The sequence below is a fragment of the Trachurus japonicus genome, chromosome 15 (genome assembly GCF_045865225.1).
Source record: "Trachurus japonicus isolate A0001 chromosome 15, Traja_1.0".
In the NCBI taxonomy this organism is placed as follows: Eukaryota; Metazoa; Chordata; class Actinopteri; order Carangiformes; family Carangidae; genus Trachurus; species Trachurus japonicus.
This window is the reverse complement of record NC_140921.1, coordinates 30896059-30909611: the sequence shown is the minus strand read 5'-3', so window position 1 is coordinate 30909611 and position 13553 is coordinate 30896059.

Sequence of the window (13553 nt, the reverse complement as noted above, 5' to 3'; positions counted from 1 at the left end):
CGGAGTTGTGGTTATTTCAGTGGAACATGCTCCATAGGCATCCTGCTCTGAGGGAGCGAGTGGACCGATGCAAGCTGGAGGCCGACGCCGTGTCATCGGGCAGCAGCGTTGGGTGAGTCATCTAGTCTTCTATCTGGAGTCAGGTATTATATTTATATTTCCATATATGGTGCACACGTTTCCGGAAATGGAGACCTCTTGGCTTTCTTCCACTTTATAGGCTAGATTGCAGCTTAAATGACTGGCTGACTCAGACGAAACAAACTCATAACACTGTTAAAAAGAGAGAGAAAAAATGCTCATTCTGCTACACAACCATGCAGGAAAAGTCATTGCACCAACCAAACTCTGTATGTAGCTGAATGTTCAGAAGATTAACAGTTAAAAGAGGGAACATACAATTTAAGAGGGAAATGTAATTTCAAACATCCATTCAACTCTGAGTAGTATGAGCATCTCTGTCTTGTGGAATAAACTGAGGACACAAAAGTGTGTATTACAATTTAAAAACAAACAAACAAAGACTCTTGGTCAGCTATATAAAAAAACTGGACAGCTAATCTTATACTTTTTTAGAAAGAATTTTAGTTAGTTAGTATGTTTATAATCAGGGCTCTATATTTCATAGTAAAGTTATACAGTATGTTTTAATCTTCTAAAATGTTTTATGGATTATGTATGTTCTTATGGATCTACATGACAATGTAATGGGGGGTGCTGAACTTGATAAGCTTGCTTCCTTCAGCCCCTTCTCGAACTTGCACTTTATCACAGTTGTAAGTGTACTGATTTGTTTTTATGCTTGTGCTTGTTTAAGACAAATAAAAATCAAATCAAATCAAATCAAAAAGTTGAAACAAAAACACAGCAGCAGTGTGTAAATAGTAGGGACAGTTAGCTACATCAAAAAAAAGATGTACAGTCTAATTGTTTTCAGCATCTTTGTACCTTCAGAAATGAAGATGAGGACAGAAAGTAGGGCAGCACTCTGCTCACTACTGAAGCTGTAGAAGAAACCACAAACACATCATCACACACACTTTTTTGAGTAGCCAGAAACAAACACGTGATCCTTAAAATCACAGGCCATAGTAGAGCTTTCATAAATTAACCTACTTTATGACAAGCCACTGGCTATTACGAGGAAGTAAAGAAGAAAAAAAAAGTGCATGAAAGATAAAAAGACAAAGAAAACAAAAGAGGGGGAGAAAGAGACCCTTACTATTTCAGAACACTCGACAGAGCATCCAGCCAAATCTGTCTTCACCCCCCTCAGAAACCCTTTGTCTGTCACAGGAGCAAGGGGAGGCTTCATCTTTGTAGTCATAAACAGCAAGCGGGGAGGTCTGCACTGGGCCTTTGCCATGTTATATATTTACTTAATGAAATAAAAAAACATTTAAAAGAAAAAAGAAAAAGTAGCCCTGGCACCAAACCACCTCTCCATCTCTAATTCTGTGTCTCATCATTCCTGGAGGCCAGAGTTGAGGCTGTGATAGAGATTAGGACAGCAGCGTTACTGACAGGGCAGCTAAATCTAAGCCGGCTGACAAACCTGGCAGTAGCAGTGTTTGGAGAAGGACAGTTAAAAAAGAAACAGAGAGGGGCTTTGATTAATAAGGAGGAGAGAGACGAGGGCCTGGGTCAGGAAATGGAGCGTTTTGAACGAGGCCAAAATGGTTGATTGGGGAGACTGATCAGTTATGATTTAAGGCAGATGTAGGACTCTAGCACAGCTGATTTACGTTTAATAAAAGAGCATGTGTGCATGCAGGGGTACGTGTATGTGTGTGTGTGTGTGTGTGTGTGTGTGTGTGTGTGTGTGTGTGTGTGTGTGTGTGTGTGTGTGTGTGTGTGTGTGTGTGTGTGTGTGTGTGTCTGCATGTGTGGCTGTTTAAGACTGACCTCACAATCTGTGTACATAAGAGAGTGTCGGCGGTACACAGCCCATAGGGACGCTCCAACCTTGATGAACAATCTACACTTGCAAAAATGATGAATTCACAACAGTTCAAGAGCCACTGCTTCACCAGCACCAAACCACAGGCCGCCCGTCGCCATGTCAGACAGGAGATGGTGCCCATATGCACCGTGATGGCATCCAGATGAGTCCATTCAAAGGGGAGCTAACATGGCATGGAGCCATGTTAGGTCCTGAGTGGTTTAGCTCAAGGAGCGACCACATTAAAGATCTTTTTTCTTTTTTTTTTTAAAGTCCGGAGTCTGTGCCGACATTCCTGCAACTGGCCCGGCGATGTGTTTAACATCCACCAGCAATGATTGGCTTTCCAGAGGTCAAGAATGGAGACAGAGTAGTTCATCAACAAACATGGGTTACCTTTGGTGTGGCTGTCCTTATTTAAATAATGGAACTAAGTGTTTGTGTAATTAATCCCACTGCCAGACGGGGGAGACAGACTGAACTGTGTTTCATTTTTTCATACTCATAGGTAAGGTTAAAAAAAAATAAAAGGAAAACTTGGTGGCCTATAGCAATACAGACAAGACCTAAAAGCTAGCTCTTGTTTAGCATTTTAGCTTAGGCCTACTTGGTCAACAAAACATGAAAGTGTGATAATTAAACTGTTTATTGGTCACAGAGTTTATTTTTACTGTAGTAGTCCAAAAACCACTCTAAAGGTCCTGTCGGCTTTAAAGAGGAACTAAGCAGGATTGTGGCTATGCTACATTTTTGTAGTTCCGGACTAATTGTGATCGTTAACTACATGACTTGTGAGTTATTACGAGTGACGACGGAGGCTCTCTGTCTTCACCTGGCGTCTCACGGCTGAAAACCAACCTTGCAACATTAGTGATAGTTACTCGGCCACCGCCCCGGTGTCCCAGCTCTCGTCTCTGCAGCACCGCAACCGTAACCCGTAATATTTTGTTTATGACAGTTAAGGCTACACAAACACACACGCCGTAACTTTGTATATGTTATGTAACGTTTCAATTTATTGACTTTTCGCCGGCTTCGTTGTAAACAAATGCACATGGCAAAGAGCAGCGTAACCAGAACAGCGGAAAAGCGAGCGGACTTGCATAGTTCCCCTTTAAAAGAATAGTTCACCCAAAATTCAAATTGCACTCATTATCTCCTCCCCCTCATGTGGACTAAGGACTGGGAGAAGTTTCAGAGTCCTCCGTGGCTTCTCTGAGTTACAGGGGGTCTCGGCGTAGCACTGCATGTCCATATAACGGTTGCAAATGGATACCAACTGTCTTCATAACACACCAAAAAACATCCAAATACCTCCATGCTGCTCGTATGTAATGTCCGTCTTGTATTGAAGCCCCGACATGAGAAATTGTTCCGAAAAAAATTAAATTAGTCTATATTTCAAGCTTGTTTTGTAGGGGAAGCTCCTCTTCCTGGTCCGTCCAAATCTCGCAAGATTTGCGCCGGCGTCAATAGTGCTGGGCGGTATACCGGTTCATACCGAATACCGGTGATTTTTTTTTTTGTGATATGAATTTTTCATATACCCCAATACCGGTGAGTGTGTGTAGCTACAAAACGTTGGGAACACAGAGCGGCGGAACGTCGCGCCGCGGGACATTGTTTGAGAGGGGAACTGTTTTGCAGTTGTACCAAACAAGCTGCATGCCTGGGTCAAAGACGGTGTCAGTGCCCGATCCGTACCCGGAACACGATCCGTTCCAGGACGCTCCTGCGCATGCGCACGCACATGCGCACTCCCCCCTTCTTTTAGTTTACGGCAGACACCGCGGATATGGATGAAAACAGAGACGTTCTATGAGGAAAAACACAAGCACGTCGCAACGAATTCCCCTCTGTTCTATTTCTGATTAAATTAAATGTAATGTAGACCGATCAGTTAATTGTAAAACATTTATTTATTGATGTAAATGTGGTGATTTCTGCACATACAGACAGCAGCAAGTCAGCACTGCTCCTCTGACCAGCTCTTCCTTAAGCTTCACTTTTCATTTACACAAACTAATCAATGAGACCATAAATTAATCTGCTCGCTTTCTCCACCGGCATGACGACGTCTGTGTGACCGGTCAATCACCTCAGCCGGCCGGCTGCTGCCTCTGAGATGAGCCGAGCAGCGAGCTAACGTTAGCTCCCGGTGGCTACTCCCAGCTATGCTCCCAGCTCTGCTCCCAGCTAGCTCTGCACCTCTCCCAAAACCGGAGCAAACTTCCAAACAGACGTCAGTTGGATAAACTGACCACAGATTAGGACTCTAAACTGTGACTTTCTCGCATGAAAAAATATTTAAAATTAATAAAGTGACGTTTTAACAACGCTACGGCGGACTTTTAGCTGCTCTACTGCTAGGCTATCAGTTAGCATAGCTTTGAAGCTAATGCCGTAAAACGGCGCATGCGCAGAAGCGCTGGAACGGATCGTGTTCCGGGTACGGATCGGGCACTGACAGACGGTTTATAAACCAAGACCTTTCATGACGAGTCAGCTTCCTGTATGCATGTCACGTGGGCTTCTGCACGGCCACGCCCCTTTAGAGAGACCAGAGGCAGTTTGGAGTGTATTGATTCCTATGGGACAATTTAATGTGAACACCGATTATGATCGGGCCTTTCTCCCCACGGTCACTGAAGCAAATTTTGGACTCATTTTTCACAAGCCACATCTCTTCTGAACAGTTTGACACCAAAATGGTAATTTTCAGACGGAGAGATCCGGAGAAAATCCACTTTGTTCCAGACCTGTCTCTGTCTCTACGACACACTCTCGCGAGATTTGGCACAGATCTCCTAGGCAACGTCAAACAAACGGCCGCGAACTCCCGTGAAAATGATTTAAATTATTTTTGGCATGCTAAATATTACTGTTAGTAGTGTAAATATTTAATGTTATCATAAGAAAATATAAATATCTCACTTTCATCTACCTACAAATTGTATAAATCCACACACACGTTCACAGACGAGGTGGGGTGACGGTTGGCCACGCCCATTTAGAGAGACAGGAAGTGTATACCATTTCATATCATTGGAGCAGCCGCTCATGGAGTATCTTTCCATTTATTGAATATCTTTGCCTGGGTTGAGCTGGTGAATAACATGCACGGAGAAAATGTCACAGCCATCGGCTTTAAAAAAAATCTCACGCTGATCAAACAACCATAATCTGTAGCCTAAATTTTTATTTATTTTTTTTTACTTCACCGAGTCCCCCCCCACCAGATGGTTTAACCCAACCTGTTAATCAAACAACGGAGTCGGGGTTGACGTGAAGCAGCAGCTGCGCTGCTACCACGGAGGGATAAGTGATAAAAAAATTAAAAAAAAAGCGAAACCAGCGCCGGTAAAATCCCAACATTTACGTCCACGAGTTGCAGCCCACTCGAGCCATCGTGTTTTGTTTTTTTTTTTCTTCTGTGGGGAGAAGTTAGCAAACAGTGGCATGAAGCTGGCTCATCTCCAGACGCATCTCAACACAAAACATGCACGTCATGTCGGTGAGCCTCCTGACTGCTTCATGAGGAAACTTTATGAATTCAGGTTGGTGTTACATGAGATTTTAAACGACAGCATCAAAGTGATCAACTTCATAAAGTCAAGGCCACTAATGCAGGTGTGTTAGTGTTTCACTGCCTCAGTTAACACACAGAGAGAAGTCCTCTGGCTCTCAACCTGTTGTTATGATCTGAAGCCACACCTCTGATTGAGCACAGCCCCCCCATGCCACCGTGTTGCAGGACAACTGACTTTCAAAGCAGTAGCCCTACTGTCTGGACTTTTTTTGTGTGTGAAGAAACGTTTATTTGATGTCATGAATTCATTTTGAGAACAGATATTTATTAGATAGCATTTTAGATTGATGATCATTCTCACGTGCAAAAATCTTTATATATAGGCTTAATCAAGTTGATTATTTTTTTAGTCTGTATTATATTAATAAAGGCTTCTGTATTTTGACTGCAACAGTCATGCATTCTGATTCCTTCACCTCAATACAGTTATGAGTGCCACTGCCACCTCTTTGTGAACAGCAGCATTTTGTGGGACCATTCAAACCCGTGTTGATACTAATCTGGATACTAATGTTCTTCGACAACATTCACTCCTCGTGACAGTAAAATAGGTCATTCTAAGCCAATTTACTGTAGTAATTATTCTCTAAATTATTAGAAAATGGGGTTAACACCCAGTCATGCATGAAAAAAAAAAATACCGTCAAATACCGTGAAACCGATATAATTATGAAAAATACCGTGATATAAATTTTTGGTCATACCGCCCAGCTCTAGGCGTCAGTATAGCTTCCGCTTCTGCTGCAAACAAGCTTGAAATATTTCAATTTTGAGTGAACTATTCCTTTAAGATGAGTTAACATGTTACATTAGGCTACATTACAACTGACATCCTGATTGTTTATATTTATGTCTCAACTTTCTTTTGTTTATGTCACTGTTCCCACATCTCAGAGATAAATGAGTTGAGCAGTTTTATGATCACTGAGAGAAGTTATAGTAAATCAAAAGTTCATGTCTGACCTCTGATATACTATCTGACCCCATTTCACAGCATCTGATGACTGATTAAGACCAGGAGATGCTGGAAATAACAGGAAAAACACCACTTTACTTCTTCTTTTTCCTTTTTTCTTTAATAATTAGAATGATCGGTGTCTGTGTGCGTGTGGTTCTGTATGTGTGTGTTTGTTCTCACCCTCGATTGTGTATTGTTACTCGCTGCCTCTTGTTCTGCCTCTCTACACCCACCACCTCACGGTTGCAGATTAGGCCGCTTAGCGCTCACCGCGGGGCGAGCTAATCACCAAGGAAAGCAAGGGGCTGGGGAGGAGGGGCTAGGAGACTTAGAGAGAGAGAAGGAAAGGGGAGTGGTGCTCAACTGCCCCCCCATCCAATCCAACCATCCGACCCCCGCCAATCCCGCCCCCGTACTGCCCGCGGGGCACCATCATGGTGACAGCGGTATGACAGTAATCTTCCAGTGACACTTTTCTGTTTTTTCTTTCTTTTTTTTTCTAATTGGTGTGTGTGTGTGTGTGTGTGTGTGTGTGTTCCTTTTTTTTTCCACTCTCTTTTTTTTTCATGGGGGGTGGAGGGTGGGTACCCGAAGGTACCATGACACTTAGACGATTGCCCCCAGAGAAGGCAACAACATGGCAGCACAATGATGTTTGCCGGCACCAGCGCAGCCAGCCAGGAGCAGCCTTCCCTTTTCCTCGCCTCTAAAAATACTTACACACAATGCATCTGATAATAGGTTTATGCAATGATGCACCGCCGCATGGTAATCTATCCACCCCAGCATCACCCACCACCACCTCAGCTGATAGACAATATTACAAATGTAAAAGGTTTAGTTGGAGCACAAAACAACATGTAAATGTGAATAATATCCACAATAGGGATGAAATAAGGTTAAATTCTATAAAGGATGCTGCTGGTCCCCGTTCTATTCATCTATTCTGTTTCCCTCATTGTCAGCGAATCCAATGTTTGTCCATCTTTCTGACATTCCCACTCTGGCATTCAACCCTAAGCTCATTCATTCCATTAGAGATGTGATAACAAATATCTTATTTATTTATTCATCTATCTATTTATTTATTTATGTATTTTTTCAAAGGGCCCAGTAATTCTTCTAAACATGAGAGATGTCATTTCTATAGGGAACGTCATTCAATAGTAAGTGATAGCGACTATTTTTTAAGGGTTGACCCAAAATAAACTACAGAGTGTGTGTGTGTGTGTGTGTGTGTGTGTGTGTGTGTGTGTGTGTGTGTTGTGGTGGTAATGAAGGAACATGACACTCAGCGCTGCTCACTGATGTGTTTTTAATAGTTTTCTGACAACGATGAAAGACAGAGGATTATGGGATGTATCAGGTTTGGGATAGACGGACAATACGTGTTAGTAGGAGACGTTCATTGTCATTTTTTTAATTGTTTTTATGGGATGCTGAGAAGCTGTGAATAGGGGCAGAAGGACTAGATAGACAATAAAGGACAGAGGTCACAGAGGAACACAACAGTCTAATTATGATGGCAAAACCACCTGTTTAGTGGAAGTTATTTGAACCGGTGTTTATTGCGTTTTTTTTAAGGAGTGTGCTGCGGCGTCTCCACGCGTGTGCTGGTGAGCAGAAGGTAGAACTCCAGACAATGAGAGCCAGATTTAAGCGGACTGTCGCTCGGCGTGCGGAGAGCATCTTCATAAATCCTAATACACAGTCTTTTCCCCCGTGGAACAGGAAGAGAGAAAAAAAAAGGCAAAGGAAGGGAGGGAATGAATGCATTTTCTTCTTATCTATCTGTCTTTCACTCTCTTTCCCCCAGTGAGAGAGACAGAAGGGAATAAATGGCTCCCCTCTCCCTCTCCTCTCTCCTTGGTGTGGGCTGACAGCACAGCAGATGGTGGTTTAAGCAGTGAATTTATGAGTGCCACAGTCTTAATGTTGCAGAAAGAAAAGAAAAGGACTCGCATCAAACGCCACTGACAAATGCACTTGCTAATATTAATGCACTCCTCATTCATCCAATATGCTGCCTAATTGCTTTTCTGTACACAGTAATATGGCACCTGCTGCTCAAGTCCGGCACTCGCATCAGGAGAGGGGAGATGGAGGAGGGGAGGGGGGGGGAGATGTGAAAGTAGAGAGAGATGAGAAACAAAGTGTCTCTCTCTCTCTCTCTTTCTTTCTTTCTTTCTTTCTTTCTTTCTTCCTCTCTCCCTTCTTTTTTTTTCCCTGTGATGGATGCAAGGCTGTGGATCATGCGCCAGACCTGTCAGTGTTCCTAATTAAAATTTTATACTTACAGGCTCAGGGAAAAAAAAAAGGTGGAAAGCACTCAGTAAACAATCAGTTATGAGAGGAGAGGAAGGAGAAGCTGGGACACGCTGAGGCGCAAGCCGTCCAGTTTTAGGTCCAGTGTCAGACGGAGAAGGTACTTGGACTTTGTTAGAGTATAGTGAGGCCTTACTAAGGCCAGATCAAGCCTCAATCCAAAAGGAAAGGCCAAATCAACCACCTTTGCTGCAAAAAAGCTCTTCTCATTGGCTCTTGTGGTCACATCAAATGTAATAAAAGCACAAAGGCTGTTAAAGCTGTGCAGCTTTGTCACCTTCACTGAAGTGGTTTCACAGAAATGGAGCCAGGAAGTTAAATTTCCTCCTTAAACTATCGTCACCGACAGCATCGATTATATTATATCCACTGGACACTCAGCCCCAGCTCATCATGAAACATTAAAATGAATATTTCGATCAAAACTCAATTAAAAATAATCAATACCGCATGATTGCACGTGCACTATGAATTATTCAGAGCTGATATCGTGCACATTGGCCCCTGTGCAGGTTGTAAAAATACCATCATCTACATTACAGTACCAGAAGCTGCTGGTTTCTTCCCGGTATCAACTTGTGTTGTCATTATCTTTTGAGCTTTTCTCCACTTCTTAAAAAGTCAGACAGATGAACATCATTGTAGTGCTCTGCATCATGTTTGGGGTCCATCTGGGGCCCATGTTAGCCCCCTATAGCCCCACCATTATCTGCCCTCCAGCTGCTGTTAAATGCACTAAATTGTAAAATAATGAGTTTGTAAATTGCGCGCAATTACGGATGCAAATTGAATAAATCCTCCAAACTATAGATTGTCCTTTCTCCTCACATCAACACTTAATTGATGCACGTTTGATGGATATACCTTTGATAGCAGGTAGTTCTTTTGAGTGGTGGGATGAGAGACTGAAAATGCATTTTGTTTGTTTGAGGCGTCTGCGGCGGTAAAAGACAAAGTGTGATTTAATGGAAGAGAGTGTGCTGCTGGTGGAATGAGAGGTGCAGTGTGGCCGTGATGGAGGAGTGCAGTAAATTATAACAACAACGGCAAGAAGATCTGAAGCTGCAGCGTAACACACACACACACACACACATGTTAGTCAGTGGTTCAGTGTAAGGGTTACCGAGAGGTCACGGAATAATCAAAATATACTTCTACTACAAAAAAAAATGTAATGATTTTTTTTTAATTATAAGTAATATTTCTGACGTCTTTCCAGATCGAATGTGGATACTGTAAAAAAGTATCTGAACAAATCAATTTCCGAAAATCCAGTTTCTCATATTCATGTTCAGTCTGTGATGAGGCGTCACTCACAGGAGTTGCATCACACAACACTGCATTCATCACCACAGAATAAATAACATGCATCAATTCAAATAAAAAAAATCGACCAAAAATGTTGCAAAGAGGGAAATGAAAATGACGATGACTCTGCAGCTCTTATGAAACATGGAATAAAATAGAATGATGCTAAACTGAAATATAAAACAAATATTGTCATTGGATCAGATGGAAAGAGACCGAGTCTCAAGAAAATCAAAGGAAGAATGATAATTTCATCATTTATGTTGATGTTTAATTACATACTTATAAAATTGCATAAAAATTACATAGCCTACATATAAGAAGTTTTGAAAAAAAAGTAATATAATATAATTACTTGTATACTTCACATCTAACTTGAGTTCAGTTATTTATTGAATTTAATTATAATGTAAGTGAATTATACTCCTTAACTTGAAAAATTGAAAACTGAAAATTAAAAACTTGATCGATGTAAACATAGTGTAGTAGAATAGTGAAGACATGGTTAAAATTGTGTATCTATATTCTTTCTTTATGTGCAGCTGCTAACACATATTAATAAGTACACGGCTGCTTCTACACCTGGATGGATTCTGATCCTCTGGAGCCTGATTGAAGTTGTTCTTACATTTCTTCTCTCAGCTAAAAGAAGATCAGTTATTCGTCTCCAAAACACCATGTGGAAGTTGTAATAATGAAGCAGCAGACAGTGAAACATCAGACACACAGTCAATCACGCAGGATTCACTTTGACCGTCAGATACACACGCATACAAACACACACTTGCTTTTACCTCTCCTCCCCCCAGTGTGTCTGTCTATGTGGGTGGATGTTTTGCATGCATTTAGCTTGTCCATGTGTGTGTATGTGTACACCATATGTGTGTGTCTGTGTGTGTGTGTGTGTGTGTGTGTGTGTGTGTGTGTGTGTGTGTGCGAGCTAACTCTTTTATGCATGAAATGGAGAACACAGTGCACCTGAAGGCACACATCAACACCTCAACAACTGCCATCAGCTCAGGACTTGAGTCACATCCAGCAGACACACACACACAAACACACAAACGGAAGCGTTTTCGGCTGAGTGTGCGCACAAACACAAAAACACATTTGACATAAATAAAGTAATAAAAATAAATTTTCCAGTGCCATTCCACCCACTTATTATAACTAACACAATCAGCTGTGATTTCCCCCAAGAGAAATAACTGGCATTGGTTTATTATTTCTAAGTCTGAACAGCACCATCATACATTCAGTTTTAATAAAGCGTCTGTTCACAGCTACTCAAGTGATGCAAAATTACTGGAATTATTTAATAGAGTGTGATCAGAGTAAAACACATCTGTAAGGAGACTGAAGCAGAAACTGATTTAGAAATAAAAAAAAATTGACTTAACACATTTTTCTTAAATGCTGAGAAAATCAAATATTTAGTCATAATAAGGATATTCCAGCGCGTCCCTGAGCCAGCGGCCGGTGCCGAGGTCACCACAGCCCCCGCACTTTTACAGTTTGTGTATTTTAGGAGGAAGAGTTTTTTTTTTTCTAAAAAAAAAATGAATCACTGGAACATTTGCAAGTCGTAGGAAGACCAGAGCATCACCATCACCATCATCATCTTTGCTGGCGATATACTACCCACAATCCTTTTCCACAAGCTGACTAATTAGCCACAGAAAGGTCAAGTAAAGTCAGAGTGTGATTAGAGAGAGAAGTAGAGAGAAGGGGAGGGTGGGGGGGGCAGACAAGGAGAAGAAGGAGAAGAAAAGAAGAAGCTCACATACATCTAGTTTTTGGACTGGAGCCAGAATGTCTCATATTTGTTTGTTACTTTTTTTTTTCAATTTGCCGTCTTTACTCGTACGTCTTTTGCTCCACGTACGCCAGCCGAGAGCTTCGCCACGCAACACTGACTTCACTTCAGTCTTTAATCAAACGCTTACGTCGCTGCACCTGGACGTGTTGGCTGAGCGCTCGTCAAAAGCCAGAGACGGCGTGCTGCAGATCGGACCTGGCGGCCATGATGGGAGGCCTCTTGGATCAGATGCAGTGGAGGAGTTACACAAGAGGTCACAGATAGAGTTTAGGTAGAACCACTTTTACTGCAACATATGTGTGGAAGTGCATGCATTTCCTGCCTATGTGTTTCTCTGACAGTGGTGGACAGTAACGGAGTAAATTTACTTTACTTGAGTATTAGATTTCTTTGGTACTTATTACTCTTACTTGAATACATTTCCAAGACAAATATTTTTACTTTTACTCGAGTTAATTTCTAGGAAGGCTGAAAAGTACTGGTTACTTTCAGGTCAGTCTTTTTTTTTCTAAAATCCTATTGGACACAAGCTGTGTTTGTCAAAGAAGGAAACCCTAACCCCTAAAAGCAGCACATCAGTGCAGCTGCTTTCAAAGAGTTCATTCTCACAAACAAGAGTTAAAAGCTCCTTACATTCATTTAGAAACAATTATAGTCATTACTTAAAGTAAATTTAAAAGCATGTACTTTTGGATACTTAAGTACCTTTAAAAGCAAGTACTTTTTTACTCTTACTCGAGTAACATGTCGACTGAGCTACTTTTACTTGTAACGGAGTAAATTTTGACCAGTAGTATTTGTACTCTTACTCAAGTACTGGGGTCGAGTACTCTGTCCAACTCTGGTCACAGATAGAGTTTAGGTAGAACCACTTCTTTTACTGCAACATACGTGTGGAAGTGCATGCATTTCTGAGCACATCTGCACACATGCATTTGTGGTTGTGTGTGTGTGTGTGTGTGTGTGTGTGTGTGTGTGTGTGTGTGTGTGTGTGTGTGTGTGTGGTTTACTGCCAAGGAATAGTTGACGGTAGATGCAGGACTGGAGCTATTCCCAGTGTGCCTCGTACGGTGGTCTTGCCGCAGGCTGCTCCCCTGGCTCAATGTTGAGTCAAAACACCTCCTGGTAAATATATCTAAAATGAGGAAGAAGAAGGAAGGGACACGGCAGCGAGCAGCACGCTTCCCTGTCAACAGCAAAACACGGCCAACGTGTCGGATGATGACAATGCACTGACACACTGACACTGCACATATACTGTGCACTCCCCAACCTTTGGGAATTCAGCGGAGTGAGGAGCCGGTGTCTACTTAGCATCACAGCTCCAGGTGATCTACAATATGTGTCACTCTTTTTTTTAAAGCAACATATGTTTTGCTACACACAGACACAGAACTCACACTCTCTCACACACTCATATACACACCCACTGACAATACAATGGCGGTACACTTGCTCTTCTACCTGGAATAGCCTGATCCCTGAGGGGAGTGGTGTTTTAAGACATTCAAACACACTCTCACATACACACGCACACACAGATAGACGCATGGTAAGTGGACTCGCAGACTAATGGAGTTTAATTACTCCCAGCACATCCATCAGGGGCTCC